The 10,734-nt window shown below is 37.2% G+C and overlaps 1 long non-coding RNA gene across 2 annotated transcripts; it reads left to right on the top strand.

Moving 5' to 3' along the window:
* The first annotated feature begins 55 nt into the window (after window positions 1-55).
* On the top strand, window positions 56-3,206 carry LOC308087576. 2 transcript variants are annotated; one of them, XR_013933350.1, is made up of 3 exons: window positions 56-565; window positions 841-2,673; window positions 3,067-3,206. It is a non-coding gene; the product is annotated as an uncharacterized lncRNA (long non-coding RNA). The 2 variants fall into 2 exon arrangements; XR_013933351.1 differs by lacking the exon at window positions 56-565 and adding an exon at window positions 737-756 and having other exon boundaries at window positions 837-2,673.
* Window positions 3,207-10,734: the final 7,528 nt, after the last annotated feature.

Raw genomic sequence — 10,734 nt, 5'->3', positions numbered from 1 at the left:
CTAAGTGCCGCCATATGAGCTTGTAGATCTGCTGTTTTTTTTGGGGGGGGAAATCGTGTACATTTTTGCAAATCTTTGAATGTATGTATTTTTTAAAGTGAACATTTGTAACTCAAATCTTTGTTCCAGGAACCCCCAGAAGTTGTAACAGAGTTAAAACATGTTCGCTTTAAAAAATATATATTCAAAGATTTGCACACATTTTCCACGATAAAAAAAAAAAAATAGCAGATCTACAAGTTCATAGCGCGGCACTCGGTGCTCCGCCATGAACTTGCAGATCTTCTATTTTTTAATAGCCAAAATAATACATATTTATAAAACCCAAACACAAACTAATCACTTAAATTTGATTTTTTTCTCTTTTTTTTTTCTTCCCAAAAATAACCGGTCTAGACCGGTTATTTTTGCTGCTTCTGTGTGACACTAGTTAGTATGATGTAAAAGGGCATTAATTAACGGAAGAAAACAAAAACATAACGAGTTAAAGTGGAGATACAAGGTTTCTGCCACAAAGTGGAGATACAAGGTTTCTGCCTGACAGTGGGTACAGCCACACATGTCCGTAAAGCGTCCGTCAAGTTGCCGTACGGACGGCGGAAGTCCCATCCACTCCCATGTTAAGTTTAAAACCGGAAGTACCGTTCCGTTTTTTTTTTTAACATGGGAGTGGATGGGACTTCCGGCGTCCGTACGGCAACTTGACGGACGCTTTACGGACATGTGTGGCTGTACCCAGTGACTTGAGTACCAGACGTACCAGGAAGTACCAGGTACGGGAACATCCTGTACTTCCTGTTGAGACAGGAAGCAGTCGGTTCATTTCCAGCCGACAGTGAGAAGGAACGTCCACACATACGTGACAAGTGGCCGGAAGTTCCATCCATTATATCATTATATGGTGCGTCCACACATGAAATAATACATTATATCATTATATGGTGCATCCACACATGAAATAATACATTATATCATCATATGGTGCATCCACACATGAAATAATACATTATATCATTATATGGTGCATCCACACATGAAATAATACATTATATCATCATATGGTGCGTCCACACATGAAATAATACATTATATCATCATATGGTGCATTTCCAGTTTTTCCTATAACATGGGAGTGGATGGGACTTGTATCTTATGTGTGGGAAAAGCCCATCTAATGGGAGTGGATGGAACGTATGTGTGGACGACGTACCTAAAGAGAAAAAGTTACAACTCTCACATTTCTGCCTCCTCCTCCTCTGGTGTGTTACAGTGAAACTGGTGACCTGCGGAAATATGTGACCATCTTGAAAAATGTCAGCCGTTAATGTTTATAAACGGTTTGTTCAGGAACAGTTAAACCAGGTTCATGTGTTCACGTCCAACCAGATTAAAGTGTTACTAAACAAACCTTCACACATTGACATCAATGTGAAGTCCACAGGATGGTCACATATTTCTGCAGGTCACCAATGTCCCTGTAACACGCTGGAGGACAGGAGGCAGAAATGACAGTTTTAGGATTAGTCTAGAGAGAGAGAGACACCGTATTCCTCTGAGCCGTCTCTCTCTCTTTTGTTTTCATCTCATCAATGTTTAAGTGCCTTTTTCATCGACCAATCGGAGACAATCGGAAGCTCCTCCCACTGGACCACCGGACTTCCTGTCACATGATGTGAGCCCCCCCCCAACAGAAGAAGGACTAAAACAGAGCGGTTAAGTTGACGTCTTAAAGGGACATTTCAACCAAAACCCATCTTGATGTTTGTTTACGTTCATTCCATGTTTGGTTGTAAAAATGGTTATTTTATAATTATGGGTTAAATCATTGAACTGTGTCATTTATATATAAACCATCTCATTATTAACATGCTGGATTTAAAGGCTCAATCCCCCAGGAATCTTCTTTTCTGTTTGTTTTTTTTGGCTTTATGCTTTTTCAATCTCAGCTGGTAAAATCCTGCTGTTTGACATCTCTGTCACGTCCAAAACTCTTATTGTTATGAAAATCATTTAGTCACAAGATAATACTTTTCATTGGTTCAATATTTATAAAAGCCCCACACACACACACTACCCACTTTGACTTAAAAAAGCGTGTTAAATAACAGATCTACAAGCTCACGTTTGCGATGTGTCGTGAGCTTGTAGATCAGCTATTTTTACTACTTTTGCGCAACACTTTAATTTACAAAAACAAAAACATTGAATCATGGATGTAAGTTTTGTACCTGACAGAGAGAAGTGTTCTCATGATGGTAAATAAACGCTAGCTTTGAGTGAGGACTGCTTTTTATTTCCATACCATGTAGGAACGTCCCATATTGGCTTTTTTGCCGATTTTCCGATATTGTCCAACTCTGATTCCGATATCAACCGATAACGATGGATGCTTTTTATCACCAAAACTAATGTCAGGGAACATATATCTCCTGTCCTGGAATTAACACATTATGAATCATTTTATAATCAAATTAGTCATAATGTGTTCATTCCACAACAGAAAACCAATATTTTCCGATATTACATTTGTATGTTAATATGGGCCGATAATATCCAATATCGGGCATCTCTAAGACGATGCTACTTTTAAGACGATGCTACATTCAGACACATCTCTAAGACGATGCTACATCTAAGACGATGCTACATTCAGACTCGCATCTCTAAGACGATGTTACAGCTGGGGGATCACAACTCCTGGGCTCCTGAGTCCATTGTGAGGGCCTAAGTTGGCCAAGTGATGGCCAAGGTGCTAGACCAGTTAATTTGCATGTCATTGTCTGAAACCTTTACTTTATTTAGAAGTGCAGACGATAAAAAACCCAAGCAAGCCATATGGCTGGTTTAAATTGGAGTCCTTAGTTAGTTAGTACATTATAATCTCCTGTGTTCATTTAACTCTGTTTCACATTCCAAAACAATATAATTGTGCCGGAAAGTAGTTTATAATGCATTTTATTGAAATGTTACTTTTAGTTGACTAGTATAGTTACTAGTTACTGCTCTCAGAAAGTAGCAGCTTTGGGAGCTGCCATTTTTTTTTACCTCTGACTTTCCAAGGAGTAGTAGGACCAGCAGACTCGCATCTCTAAGACGATGCTACATTCAGACTCACATCTCTAAGATGATGCTACATTCAGACTTGCATCTCTAAGACGATGCTACATTTAAGACAATGCTACATTCAGGACTCGCATCTCTAAGACAATGTTCAGGACTCACATCTCTAAGACGATGTTACATTCAGACTCACATCTCTAAGACGATGTTATATTCAGACTCACATCTCTAAGACGATGCTACATTCAGACTCACATCTCCAGCGTTGATAGGCCTACGTTATACTTCTGTAGTACCGCGGTGTCACTCGCCCCCAAAATAAACAGATGGACTGTCGTGTGACAGTGTAAATGAAGTGTAGGCAGTGTGTCAAAAGGCTACAATGTGACACAGTGTAAATGAAGTGTAGACAGTGTGTCAAAAGGCTACAATGTGACAGAGTGTGAATGAAGTATAGACAGTGTGTCAAAAGGCTTCAATGTTTTCTGAAATGTTTGCGTTTGGTACAATGCATATCTCTGCTGTCGGGGAGAAACCAGCTAACTCCACCCCCCTTTGGTGGACCTAGCTGGTTTAGCAGAAAGTTTGAGGATCCAATTTTTACCAACACACAGACGTAAGGGTGTTCAATAGCACTGATTTATGGAAAAGAAATGCAAAAGCATCAAAATGGAGTTTGAAGCTGGTTTCTGCCCGACAGCAACGATATGTAGAATGCATATTACATAGTATGCATTCTACATATTATGCATACTATGTAGAATGCATACTATAGTATGCGTACTACATTCATTGTATGTGAAATGTCCCTTTAATTCCCCGCAGCTGTTTGTCTGTCAGGACCGGTATGTTTACATGTTACTATGACAACCACATAATTATCAAATCACGGTTTATTCAAACGGAGCATCTTTTCCTGTGCCAAAGCAATAATGCTACAAGAAAACATAGAACATAAACAGTTTATTATGAAGTAAGTGTGAATATTTATCATTTATAAACATAATGTCCATAAAGTGTTCAGCTCTCAGTCTGTTTCACAATCACACATATTATGTTTGCCAGACCCAAGGGGTCGGGCTTACATGAGGCTTTGTATCTGTTTCGTCCATACATGGGCAAGTCTGTCCCCCTTTCGTCCATACATGGGCATAGACACAGGCTGACACGTCATGTGAAGTCCGGCTTAGCCGTGACGTAGTGCTCTGATCTTATAAAGTAAGATCAGAGCTAATAAGTACTTATTCTGGGTCTGGCAGAACAAGGTCTCCTGGTCTTGTTTTATATATTATTTATGTTTATGAAAACAAGGTAAACATCCCTGTCAGGCCCTGTCACAGGGATATCAGGCCCTGTGACATATGCCTTATTCGGATGCTATCAATGCACTGAATGGGTCATTATCACGTTTTATCAGACCATTGAATGGTCTAAGTCAGTGGTTCTCAAACTTTTTCATGTCGAGGACCCCCAAATTGACACTTAATAGCCCTCAGACCCCCATTGGAAAAGATAAGCCAGGGACCCCTTATAAGAGAACATTTTTATGGCTTTAGCAGTGATTCTCAACCATTTTAATTTCAAGGACCTCCAGTTTGACATGCATTAGGGCTGCGGACCCCCATTTAATGGCATTTATATCTCTGGGACCCCAGTTTATATTGTAAAATCTATGTCAATGTAACAGACCCATAAGGGTCCATTTGGTGCCTAATCTATCATTTAGCTGGGGACCCCCTGGAACTCCCTCAAGGACCCCTGGGGGTCCCCGGACCCCACTTTGAGAACCAATGGTCTAAGTAGACGACATACTGTTATCAAGACATACTGACCTACCGACGGAGATGACTTAGTCTTGGACCATGACGGAGGAGCACAGTCTCAAGCCAACTGGAGCCACGTGAAGCACCACAGAGTGAGCTAAAGCCAGCGAGTTGCCGTGCTGAACGTTGTGACGCTGTACCGATAGACACAGAATGGTAAATCATGTTGTGGCTCTGCCTCTGGGTAGGTCACTATCTCCTGATTAGGAGTATGAGAAATCACATTTTGATTTAGAGAAATCAGAAAATGATCGGGCCAACCAGTGACTGCTTTACAACTGCTGTCTGTCTGTACAACAGAGAAAAGGGTTAAAAAAAGGTCTTGATACAGACAGGGCTCAGTGATGTTCCTTTGGTACACCATTATGGACACCATTATGTGCACCTTAGGGTCTCCCTATTAGGCAGAGGTGGACAGTAACTAAGTACATGTACTCAAGTACTTTAAAGTACAATTTTGAGGATTCTTTACTTTACTTGAGTCTTTCCATTTTTCTATACTTTTACTTCTACTCCACTACATCTCAGATACAAATATTGAACTTTTACTCCACTACAATTATTTGAAAACTTCAGTTACATGACATTACATTACATTACAGTCATTTAGCAGACGCTTTTATCCAAAGCGACTTACAATAAGTGTATTCAACATAGGTAGGGAACGAAAACTACTAATCACCAGAAGTCTTTAGTGCATTTTCTGCAAAAACAAGCAACCAAGAGTATACCTAGCGCTAAGGTAAAAGTGCAATATATCAGCTACCTATTTCCTTAAACAGATGAGACAAAATAGCTAAATCAAATGAGCATGAGCTAAAACAAATAAGTGTATCGACTAAACAAGATCCAATAAACAATACAACAATAGAAAACAAGCGTTCGTACAACTAGTTAACAACAAGTAGGTCAGGCAGAGAGGAAGGGTAGTGTTTCCTGAAGAGGTGGGTTTTCAGCCTGCGGCGAAATATGGGCAGTGACTCTGCTGTCCTAACATCAGTGGGAAGTTCATTCCACCACTGTGGGGCCAGAACAGAAAAGAGTCGTGACCGTGTGGATCGGCCAGAAGGACCCTTGAGTGACGAGGCAATCAGTCGCCCCGAGGTGGCAGACCGAAGTGGTCGGGCAGGGGTGTAGGCATCGACCATAGCCCGGAGGTAAGAAGGAGCTGTTCCTTTCACTGCCCTATAGGCTAGCACCAGGGTTTTGAACTGGATGCGAGCCGCTACGGGGAGCCAGTGTAGAGAACGGAGAAGGATGGTTGTGTGGGAGAACATGGGGCGGTTGAACACCAGACGAGCCGCAGCTTTCTGAACAAGCTCCAGAGGTCTGATGGCAGATGCCGGAGCACCAGCAAGGAGCAGGGACGCTGGAAGTCATTTATGCCAAGGGGGGCTGGGTTTGGCGGGGGACTCCGCACGCGCGCGAAGCGCGAAACAAATATTTGATTCCCCAAAGTTAAATACATCATTGTTTTAATATATAAGTGTGTATATAGACTTTTAAAATGATATATATTTGTTTAATTTACAAAAAAAAAAAAAAAAATCAATTTTTTTTCAAATTTTTTTCTTTCTCTTCCCCACCACCAGGGGTGCTGCAGCACCCTCAGCACCCCACTTCCCGCGTCCCTGGCAAGGAGGGAGTTGCAGTAGTCCAGGCGGGACAGTTACTTTGTAGATTTAGATTATCATTCCAAAACATACATTAACCACTTCAGCCCTATATAAACTTTGGCTATTTGAAAATAGCAGATCTACAAGCTCACAACGCGTCACATGGCGATGCCTTGTTAGCTTGTAGATCTGCTATTTTCAAAAGCCTTTTACACACGCTTTTTTCCTCCTCCTACAGATTTCCTTCAAGTCTGAAATTGTTGGAAATACTCCATAAATACCTCAAAATTGTACTTAAGTACTTGAGTAAATGTTCTTTACTCACTTAGTAACAATGGACAGAGAGGAAAACTGCTGTCTCTAGTGGCCATCAGCAGACACTACATGTGTCTGGAGATTATTATGGATCTATAAATCAGTTGTTCTCAAACTTTTTCATGTCAAGGACCCTCAAATTAATGTATGCATTTGCCCACGGACCCCCATCTGAAAATATGTTGTGCCAGGGACCCCCACAAGAGAAGATTTATGTTAAGAAATTCAACATTATTCAAACTTTTCCAAAAATTTTCGAGATTTTTCAAAACGTTTTAAAAAAAACAAGCACGACACGAAGTGACGTGCTGTGTCTGTGAGCTTGAATATCTGATATTTTTGAAAAACCAAAGTATCAAATGTGGAGCTTTGTGACACAGGTGTAGATGGTTTAGTGTTGATGACTGAAAGCAGTCTGGGGATCAATTCACTCTGCAGGTTGAACATCCGGTCAGAAAACGGAAACGGAAATGGTGCGTCCATGTTTGGTGAACGTCTTCAACACGCCGGATCCAGTAGGCGGGGCTTTAGACCGGATGTGAATACGGGTTTAAAATGGACGCAGGCGCACAAAGCTCGTTTGGTTTGAATAGTTTGGTTTGTCACGCGCCACGCCACTCTGTAGAAGGTATTTATATATATATACATATATTATAGAAGGTATTTATTTATATATATATATATATTATAGAAGGTAAACTGATGTTTGATTTATATCAACATGACACGTTTTTATCCACTAATATTTAACACTATTATCATTTAAGCATTCGAGGTGTTGTAGGACTGTGAGTTATTATGACACCAACATGGATAAATATGTGAAATATTGTGTTTTATAACCGAGGGAGAAAATGCATCAAACTAGTCATTTTTATCGAGTCTTGACTTTTACTTCATAGATATAATATGCAAATGTATAAATCGATTATATTCATCTATTATAGTCTTGATTCAAGGCCAGGCTATAGCATCTAACAAACATTTGTTCCAAATGATCACTAAACTAAATTGTCACCTAAAGTTTAAACCTTAAACCACACTCACTGTGAGGGGGTTTGTAGATCTAATCCCGCCATATATACATTAATGTGCGTTTATAATCTATTTAAGCCTTGGATCAAGACGGTCAGGGATTTTATTTATGGTGATCGAGTCTGATGTTTGTTGGTAGTTTTAAACGGCTCATAAATCCCGATAAATGAACCCAATCCAACACATGTTCAACGTTTAAACCCAAAGCCACTGATGTTACCCGTCCATACGGGTCTGTTGTGTTCCATAATATTACGTAGAGTTTAATAAAGATGTGTTTTGATCCCGTGTGTGTCTGAACGCCGTTCTATTTCCTCATTTACATGGGGTGTAGTACCTGCGTTCACCTGCTGCAACAGCGCCACTTTCTCAATTAGTTTGTAGTTCTGTGTTTAAGGCTCGTGCGTCTACATTTATGTATACATTGTAAATATAAAGTGATTATCTTAAAGCCACAGATGTTATCCGTACATACGGGGTGTTAGTGTTCAGTTCATGTTCAGTATAATTTAATAAATACGTGTTTTAATCCCGTCTGTGGATGAACGTCATTGTATTTCCTGGATTACATGGGGTGTAATACCGGTGTTCACCTGCTGCAACAGCGCCACTTACACCCATTGAATGATAGTGATGACAGTGATGTTCAGACAGACCAGATTGAACCATTTATTCATTGAATAATGTGGAATATTACTGAACATAAAGGGTCCATATGGTGAGATAACATCTGTATATTAATATTACTGAACATAAAGGGTCTGTATGGTGGGATAACATCAGTGGCTTTGATATAAACACTTTATATATAGAGTAATATACATTTATCAAGATGTTTGAGACTTTAACATGGAACTAACTCCAAACACTATTATTGGAGAGTGTTCAAGAATGTCATAGATGAGATCATAACATTTTATTTGTACAGCACTTTTCACATTTCATACTTTTCATAAAATATCTAGAACAAAACAATGTAAAAGCCTAAGGATGGAGATTAAACTGAGCTAAATTGTAACATAAGATAAATAACACTCAGGCAGGAGAATAATTAATCTAAACTAAATATCTGAGTCTTGATCTAATGCTAAGATGAAACTATAATATCGTCTCTATCGGGAGGAAACCTCAGAATGTCCAAAACTGTTACTTTTCAGGATTCAAAAATGGCAAAAAGTATCAGATCTACAAGCTCAAAACGTGTTGCTTTGTGCGTTTCAAGCTTGTAGATCTGCTACTGTTGATGCTTTTATGTGATATATAATTATATTATAATTATAATTATAATATATAATATATAATAGTGATATATTATTCATTATATCAGGTTAATGGTGATATATTATTCATTATATCAGGTTAATAGTGATATATTATTCATTATATCAGGTTAATAGTGATATATTATTCATTATATCAGGTTAATAGTGATATATTATTCATTATATCAGGTTAATAGTGATATATTATTCATTATATCAGGTTAATAGTGATATATTAGTCATTATATCAGGTTAATAGTGATATATTATTCATTATATCAGGTTAATAGTGATATATTATTCATTATATCAGGTTAATAGTGATATATTATTCATTATATCAGGTTAATGGTGATATATTATTCATTATATCAGGTTAATAGTGATATATTATTCATTATATCAGGTTAATAGTGATATATTATTCATTATATCAGGTTAATAGTGATATATTATTCATTATATCAGGTTAATAGTGATATATTATTCATTATATCAGGTTAATAGTGATATATTATTCATTATATCAGGTTAATAGTGATATATTATTCATTATATCAGGTTGATAGTGATATATTATTCATTATATCAGGTTAATAGTGATATATTATTCATTATATCAGGTTAATAGTGATATATTATTCATTATATCAGGTTAATAGTGATATATTATTCATTATATCAGGTTAATAGTGATATAATATTCATTATATCAGGTTAATAGTGATATATTATTCATTATATCAGGTTAATAGTGATACATTATTCATTATATCAGGTTAATAGTGATACATTATTCATTCAGGTTAATAGTGATACATTATTCATTATATCAGGTTAATAGTGATACATTATTCATTATATCAGGTTAATAGTGATACATTATTCATTATATCAGGTTAATAGTGATACATTATTCATTATATCAGGTTAATAGTGATATATTATTCATTATATCAGGTTAATAGTGATACATTATTCATTATATCAGGTTAATAGTGATATATTATTCATTATATCAGGTTAATAGTGATATATTATTGATTTCAGCTGTTCTAATTCCAAACATGCAATCATGACCCGCTTTAATTACTTCAGTCTATATTAGTAGCTTAATGACTTTATGTCCAATGTATTTGTATATAAGTTCATAAAGTTAACTTAAGTATAACTAAATGTACTTGAAATTAAATTAAAAAAATACTTTTCAGGATTCCAATTAAAAAATAAAAAAAATAAAATCAGGATTCCAATTCCAAAATAGCAAAAATAGCAGATCTACAAGCTCAAAACGTGTTGTGTTTTGAGCTTGTAGATCTGATATTTTTGCTACATTTGTGTGACATACTAGAATGACAAATTTAATTTATGAAAAAAGTAAAGAATAAGGAGATAAGAAGTGTCTGCCCGACAACAACAATATACAATGTGTTCCTCTGGAGTGAGTGTGGAAATATAGTGGTCCTCTGCATCATGTTACATCACCCCTGTACTATAGCCTACTTAAAAACTATATTTTCTATTATTATTATTATTATTCTATATTAAATGTAATGTTGGTGTATATCTGTGTCTTGCAGGTTAATCATGAGGGTGACCTTCAGCAGAGTGGACTAAATCTAC

This window comes from Gymnoscopelus braueri (assembly GCF_963280865.1).
Source record: "Gymnoscopelus braueri genome assembly, chromosome: 6".
Classification (NCBI taxonomy): Eukaryota; Metazoa; Chordata; class Actinopteri; order Myctophiformes; family Myctophidae; genus Gymnoscopelus; species Gymnoscopelus braueri.
The sequence above is the reverse complement of the archived record's forward strand: the minus strand, read 5'-3'. Positions and strand labels throughout refer to the sequence as shown.